The sequence below is a fragment of the Zonotrichia albicollis genome, chromosome 3 (assembly GCF_047830755.1).
Source record: "Zonotrichia albicollis isolate bZonAlb1 chromosome 3, bZonAlb1.hap1, whole genome shotgun sequence".
Taxonomy (NCBI): Eukaryota; Metazoa; Chordata; class Aves; order Passeriformes; family Passerellidae; genus Zonotrichia; species Zonotrichia albicollis.
The window spans coordinates 23,923,764-23,931,254 of NC_133821.1; the positions used below are offsets into that span (position 1 = coordinate 23,923,764).

Genomic DNA, 7,491 nt, shown 5'->3' on the forward strand with positions numbered 1-7,491 from the left:
GTGGGAGGATGTACAGGGCTGCAGAAGGCCTTGAACAGGCTGAGAAAAATGTATGGATGTACACACATACAGAATTACAGAATCACAGAATAATGAGGTTGAAGAGACCTCTAAGATCATTGAGTCCAACCTGTGCCCTAGCACCTCAACTAGACTATAGCACCAAGTGCCACGTCCAGTCCTTTTTTAAACACATCCAGAGATGGTGATTCTACCACCTCCCTGGGAAGAGCATTCCAGTACTTTATTATTCTTTTGGTAGAAAACTTTTTCCTAATATCCAACCGATACCTTTCCTGACATAGCCTGAGACTGTGTCCTCTGGTTCTGTCAGTGCTGCCCGTGGAAGAGACCGACCCCACCTGAGGCTAACACACACGTGAATGCACATTCAACTCCAGCTTAGAGAGAATGTGAGAGCCTCCAAAGGCACCGAGGAGGACAAGGGAGTGGGAAGATGAAGTCTGAAGAAACTAATGCAGAGCAGCACACATACCAATGGCAAGAGACCCAAACTACTCCTACATGCCCTACATTGTAAATCAGCTGAAGCTGCTCCTGAAAACGACTTCCCAGCAGCCAGCCCGGCGAAGAACTCTGACATCATAAAAACAAAATACAACATTTTGCTGTGCAAACAGTAGATTGGAAAAAATAGTATCCAACCAGCACAATAACATTCAGTAAAGCAGCTGCAAGGGCACATATGAGGTTTCTGTTATTCCGCTTCAGAAAGGGAGAACATCAAGTAACAGGGTGACAACTGATAAAGGAGTGCAGAGATTTCCATACTAAGCCAGGCTGCTGCACACAGAGGATTTGTTTAGCTTAAAGATAAAGCAATATATAAAGGTCTGCCTGACACTTCTCATTTATTCTTCCTTGACACAAGAATAAATGATCTCGGTGAAATGAAAAAGCAACGTATTTCAAAGAAACAAAAGGGTTTTTATATTCTTACCTACAGTGCACCAAATTGTGGCACTGACACGTTGTTGAGATCAGGAAATTAGCATGATTAAAGACAGAATCAGATGTTTAGGAGGAAAATACATTTCATTTAAAAGAAAGTTTAGGAAAAAACCCATGCAAGCCCCTGTGCTTCTATGAGAAAATATTAACAAATATGCTTTCTCATTCAGTCCAGACCAAACAACTAGGAACAAAGAATTAGTCCAAAGATGCTGGAAGGTAGCCCCAAACCAGTGATTCTGGAAATGGTGAAGATCTCCCTCCACTTCTCTCTGTGTACTGAGCTGTGTGCATCAGAAAGGGAGATGATGATGGGCAGGGAGTCAGGGACACCACAGCCCAGCACCAGTGAGGCCACCAAAAGGTCCTTCAGCTCCCATGGCCACCTCAGGTCACCAAAAGATCCTTCAACTCCCATGGCCACCTCTCAATTTGGTTGTTCAAGGCCCCGATAAAGGCTGAAGAGCAGCTGAGGTCTGGAAAGCTCACCTGGCAAGTGTGGACCCAGAACAGTGGTTCTGGCAGGTTCTGCTCCTTTGGGAGAGTCTGACCTAACCTGCATGGCCAACAGCACAATAATAATGGGATCCTAAGGAATCCAGATGATTATTCTGAAACATATAACTGCATGCAGTAAGATGAACAAAAAAAAAAAAAATTTGCTGTGTCTGTAGAAAGCAAAAAGGGTTGAATTTACTGGGTAAGGGGAGTAATTTAACTCCCTTGTCTCTGAGCCATGCAGGACTCAGCAGAACCCAGGAGGAAGGTTTCCCCTGGCTATCAGTGGATAGGATTTCAATCATCAGCTGTTTTTATCCTACAGCAGCCTTGCTTCCCCATGCTCCCTCCCTGGCCTGACTCCTTTCAACCTTGCGCCTCACGGCTGAGTGCCTGGCTGGAAGAGAAGGGTATGGAAATGAAATCACTGCAAGATACAGAGGGCAAACAGGCAGCCCAGGGTGCAGCTCCAGAGGTCACATCCTCCTGTCCTTTCCTATGGGAAAGTGCTCTCTAGATCTGCTCACACCCTTCCCCAAGAGTTTCAGAGCCCAGAGCTGACCACCCAGCCACAAGCCTGAGATGTCTTTCTCCAGCTGGGCACCCTGGGCAGGGATGCTCTGCTGCAGGAACAAAAGGCTTTTTCCTCTCTTTATCTTTGCTGGCACCTTGATGGTGTCCCCCAGAGTCAGAAATGACTCTCTCTGAGAAAAGAGTGAGCAAAGAGGCTGCTCCTTATCAGTGGCAGGGTACAGAAAGGGACAAGATCTTCCCACAGTGGGCTCAGCTTTGTGGTGGGAATGGAACTGCAGCTCCTGGCAAGATCCACAAACCAAGCCCAACCAAACCACTCACTGTGGTAGGGGGATGCTTGCAGAGTGAAATAGCTTAATTGCTGATCCTTGTGTACCCTTGGACACGCTGATATTTTCTTCTTGCGCCATAGAAGCACTGACATCTTCCATGTGGAACAGCTCTGGGATGTGGAGAGGGAGGAGAAGCCACACAGGAACAATGTATTGACTCTGCCAAGGTCCTGCTCAGCACCTGGCTGGGGCACAGCACTGTCTGCTGGGGGCTCTGCCCATCTGGGCCCCTGAGAGTGCTCTCCAGCAGTGACTGCTTCTGGCTCAGGGCTTCCCAGCCACAGGAAAACATGGAGCTTTGCCTGGAACTGAGCAAGGGCAGCCAGGGCCTGGCATGGTGCTGCCTGAGCAAAAGCAGGGGTGCACAGAGGCCTGCTAGTCACTGGAACTGGTTACTGCTTCCCTTTCAGTGGTCCCACCAAGGAGAAGAAGGACCCTAATGCTGTTCCCAGACCTGCTCTGACCTTGGTGAGCCCAGTGGGCCATCACCTCTTGTCCTGTTTGCCACAGGGTGGTGAAGATGGGTGACATGTACAAGCCAGCCTTCTGGGACTGCTTGAGCACACAGGCCCACAGGAAATCTCCACTGCAGGTCTCCCCACAATCTCTACAAGGAGGCTGGAAAGGTAACACCCATCATTTTCTGCTGCTGCATTGCTCCCAAAGGCAGTATGGTCTACCAGAATGAGGAGATCTACGTTTGCCCAGGTTGTCTGCAAAGTGTTGGACTTGTTGGACTGTCTTCATCCTGTTTGCCAGCAGCAGGCTTAGACTGGCTTTCAGACAATGTCAGTTTGTGATTTTCTTCCAAAGGCATCACATGAAAAATGTTCAGAGGTGTTTAGCCCCAAACAGTGCTGCAGAGGGGCTGGGGGGTTTCCTTCTTGCTCCCCATGGGGTCTATCCCACCAAGGGGCAGGGGGAAAGTCTCCAAGTGCCTTCACTCCCCTTGCATTGTCCCTGTGAGACAGACAACTCTTTGGTATGGGAGCACACAAGAGGAATCATGTCTGGCCAAGACCCAGTTCCACCATGGCACTGGGGCCAGGAGAATGGATGCAATGGATGCATTAAATTTCCCTATGCAATTTAATGGAGTATTGGGAGCTCCCCTCATCCCTGGAGGATCCATGGAGAGAAACTGGACTTGGTTCATGGTAAAGGGAAACTCAGAGCTGGACCACCACCGAGACACAGCAAAGGCTGTGGGTTCTGCATGGGCAGAGAGGAGGTGCCCAGACACACATCCAAGGAGGTCAGCTGGGCAATCACACATCAGGGAATGGCCAGAGAAATCACTGCCACCAGTGGCTTCAGGGTTCTCCCCACCCCATAAAACCCTCTCAAAAAAGCAGGAAAAGGGGGTGGATGGCAGCAGCTGGTAGGAGGAAAGTGCCAACAGTGAGAGTCTAAGACTCATCTGGGATGTACAGAAATGCAGCTGGGCCTGTCTCTGGCACCTCCCCAGCAATTCCCCCAAAGCTGGGGATCAGACAGCTTTAACATAAGGAATCTTGATCCTTATAGAAGCTCCCACCCTACACCAGAGTCCTTTGGGAAATAAAACCAAGGATGAAGGCCACAGGAGCTGTGGCTTTGCATCACTAAGCACGTCAACACACATTGGACATGCTCTCCTGCAGTCCCAGCTACTATTTCTGTCCCTGGGTTTCCACAGCTTCTTCCAGAGATGCCAGTGTGGTATCCAATTAACTCATCAGTCACAGCTCCCCGAGCTTTGCTGGGTGCAGACTCTCAACCACATAAATAATAAATAGGAAAACTAACATCTTGCTTCTGTTCCTCTGCTCCTTTCAATTGCTAATCTGGAGCAGCCACCTTAGTGCATGCTCACACAAACACACACACACACACACACACACAGATGCACACAGAGACACCAAGTGCCTGCACTCCACTTTGATTAATTGTGCATTTGGTGACGAGTTCAGCTTGTGGCAAGGCTGTACACACGACTAGAAAACAAGGCTGGCTTTAATAGACCTAATTTTCATTAATCGTGTTGCCTCTCTCTGCCTCACTGCTGAAAGGAACTGAGGTTAATCAGAAAAAAGGAGTCTCTTTTGTAGAGCTGGTGGGAGGTTGCAACAGGGCTGCATTGGTTATTTTCCATACTCCCCTGAGGCTCATGTAGGAACAGACATTTAGTCCAAACTATATTACTTGGCTAACAAGATTTACAAGCAGTTTGAGATAATGCAATCATTTCCAAAATTAAGGAAGGGCATTCTCTAAAAAGTAAAGCTTGGGAGGAGGGGGCTGAGGGCTCATTTTCTCAAAATTTATTATCTGCAGCCTGGGTTTTGCACATGTGTGTGTGTGTGCTGCTTTCAGACTATGACGATTGAAATAAAGGCCAGCTCTATAGATTCAGAGCTAGCTTTGTGTGCAGCATCATTTTTCATCTTCATCCCAATTTTTTCCCCTACCTCTGCTTCCCATGGATTTTACACAAAAAAACAAACAACAGCACCTAAAAACCCAGAGTGCCCAGCCTTGTCTCATCACCCTGTGTGTGTTACCCCACACAGCCTTCACTTGCAAGGAGCAGCACAGGAGCAGAACATGCATCAATACCAACAGGAATGCTGAGCTAATGCAATAATGCTCTCCCAGATGGATGCCTGCTTTACAGTGTGCCATGTCCCCAGGGAGTCTGCCTGCTTCCTTATTCACCTGAAGCTGTGGAGTAATGTGGTTAGCTTTCCAAAATGATTGATGGTCCTTGGGCCACAGAAATCGGAGATGGAAAAGCCAAGTGCATCTTGCTGCTGTCCACCACCTCACCTGTGGATGCATCCATGCCCATACACACAAACTCCCTGCTGCCTGTGCAGGATCCCTCCCTATGGATGGATGAGTACATTGGGATTTTTATCACTCCAGAGGAAGGGTTCCCAGTCTGTCCCTGGAAGGCTGTGAGCTAACCATGCAGACGTCACCCACTTTACCGACAGTCCTTCCTTCCCAAATGACTAATTTTCTCTTGCTCCGTCTCCCTTGCTCAGCTCCAGCATCCTGCAGGGTTTCCTGCCAGTAAACAGTCTTGTCTTGGTTCCACCAGGCTCTGCACACAGATTTCTGCTGTTTCACCATAAGCAAATCCCTCAGGCTTTCTCTGCCCATGTCTGTGGTCTTCCTGGGCTGTGCACTGAACCATGCCCATGTAGGCAGCTGGGGTTTTAGTGCAGAAGGATGAGGAGATGTGGGTATTGTGGCTGAAAAGGCAGGATGGCCAAGGCAGAGGAACTCTAAGGACAGTGGAAGATGCACTGAGGTGTGACTGGAGCAGCAGAGGGAAGAGCAAAGGATCAAACCTTGCTCCCCCTCCAAAAAAGAATGGGGCACATTAGAAGCCCTGCATGGCTGTAAAGACAAACCACCTTCATGCACTTCATCTGCTAAGTTTCACGTGCACAGCAAGGTCTGGTAAGTGCACAGGATGTTTAATATTAAATGTACAATTCATTATTTACACCACAAAAAAAAAAAGAGCACACTGAGGAAGCTCTTCTGAGGCGAGCAACGTTCCGAGCCTGGCCCCAAAAAACGTCGCTGGCTCCTCCCAGCAAGGCCAAGGGGAACAAACTCTTTAGAAGTCTGGGAATGCATCCACCAGCAGCAGGGGTGTATGTAGGTCATGGTGATGCAGTGGAGCCTGGGGCTGGGGCCAGCACTGTGGCTGGGGCTCCTTCCCCAACCTCCTCCTGCCAGCCAGCTCTGCCCACACAATCACCAGTGCCCTCCATGCCATCCGTCCTCACCCAACCCATGGGGAAAATGTCCTGCCCTTGGTCTTTTCTGATTCCACAAGGTGAAGGCAGCAAGGGGGAAAATAAACAATTTCAGAAGAGGACTGTGATATCAACACAGAAAAGGGATGAGAGTGGCAGCACAGGGAGCTCAGCAATCCAGAGTGTGAGCTCAGAGGAACCCTGGACTCTGGGAAGGGAACAGGACTGTGAGGCTGCAGGGAGGGATTCTGGCTAGAGCTGGTGGGGAAAACTCCAGATCTCTTTGGAAATCCCTCTCATTTCCCACAGTAACAAAACAGAGCTGGGTTGCCAAACAAATACAGGCAAGTTAAAGCTAAACATACCTACCAAAGCCTTAGATCCAACCCCAGGCAGTGCTTCTTTAAAAGAAGAACGCATTTTTCTCTTAACTGGTTAATAGTTCAGACCCTGGCCAAATTTGTAGGAGCCTACAGAGAACCTGAGAGTCAGCTCACACTGTTAATGTCTGCCCATTATCCTTGTGCTGCTGCTGCAGGAAGCATAGATGGACCCTGCCTCCTGTGGCAGCTTTCTCTGGGGGCTGTACCTGGCTGCCCCAAATCCAGCCCTGCCATGCCCAAAACCACCCCATGGCTCAGGGCTAGGCAGGCAGGCTGCCCCCCTGGACCCCCCTATCTCTGAAAGTCCTGGCTGTTTTATTTTGGAAATATTGATAGCAGGAATCGTGTTCTGAAGCAGAGAGTGAGCTCCTGAATTATGCCACCAGCAAGGCTTGTCTCCAGCATGCCAGCAGGGTAGCTGGGACATAAACAATGTTTTCCACAGGGGTTCGTGTTGATGCATCCAGAGTACCTCATTGTCTGCCTCCCAGACTCAGGAGCAGTTTAGGAGACTTGACTTTTCAGAGAAAGCAGCTGTGGTATTTTCCTCTTGCACAGAGCAAGGGAAAAAAAAAATAAAAAAGGGAAGAAGTTTCCAGCAAGAGCCAGCAGCACACAGTATAAGAGAATTTCAGCTGATCCCTTTATTTCCACCACACTGTGATGAGCCAAAGTTGGACACTTTCATATCAGTGCTTCTCCCTTCCAGAGAGCTTCCACCAGAACCTTCTCCAGCATTCCAGTGCTTTCCATTCCTGCATAGACTTGTACTTGTTGATGAGGAAATGAAACTCAAAACCCCAGAAAATGTGTGTAAAATCCTATTGCACCCAAACTCCATGCAGATCAGACAGAGAACATGCCTCCTCAAGACCAGTGGCTGAGTGCTTAGCAGCAAAACACAACAGAGAGCTGGAGAAAGTTCCTTACCCAAATGCCACCATGCTGAATATTTGCAAGTGCTCCTGTTGGAAGCCCTCACCCTTCAGCTTCCATGCTGAATATTTGCAAGTGTAC

General features: G+C 48.8%; 1 protein-coding gene and 1 long non-coding RNA gene across 11 annotated transcripts in view; both read right to left on the bottom strand.

Annotated features, from left to right (window-relative positions):
• The window catches only part of SLC8A1 (solute carrier family 8 member A1), a 132,637-nt gene that overhangs the window by 65,664 nt on the left and 59,482 nt on the right, over positions 1-7,491 (bottom strand). The gene's annotated exons all lie outside the window — the stretch shown is intronic.
• The window catches only part of LOC141728481 (uncharacterized), a 62,365-nt gene that overhangs the window by 25,049 nt on the left and 29,825 nt on the right, over positions 1-7,491 (bottom strand). Inside the window, exon 2 of the long non-coding RNA XR_012579435.1 lies at positions 1-7,439. This exon is cut by the window's left edge and continues 25,049 nt beyond it. This is a non-coding gene — a long non-coding RNA (uncharacterized LOC141728481). The remainder of the gene's footprint in view (positions 7,440-7,491) is intronic.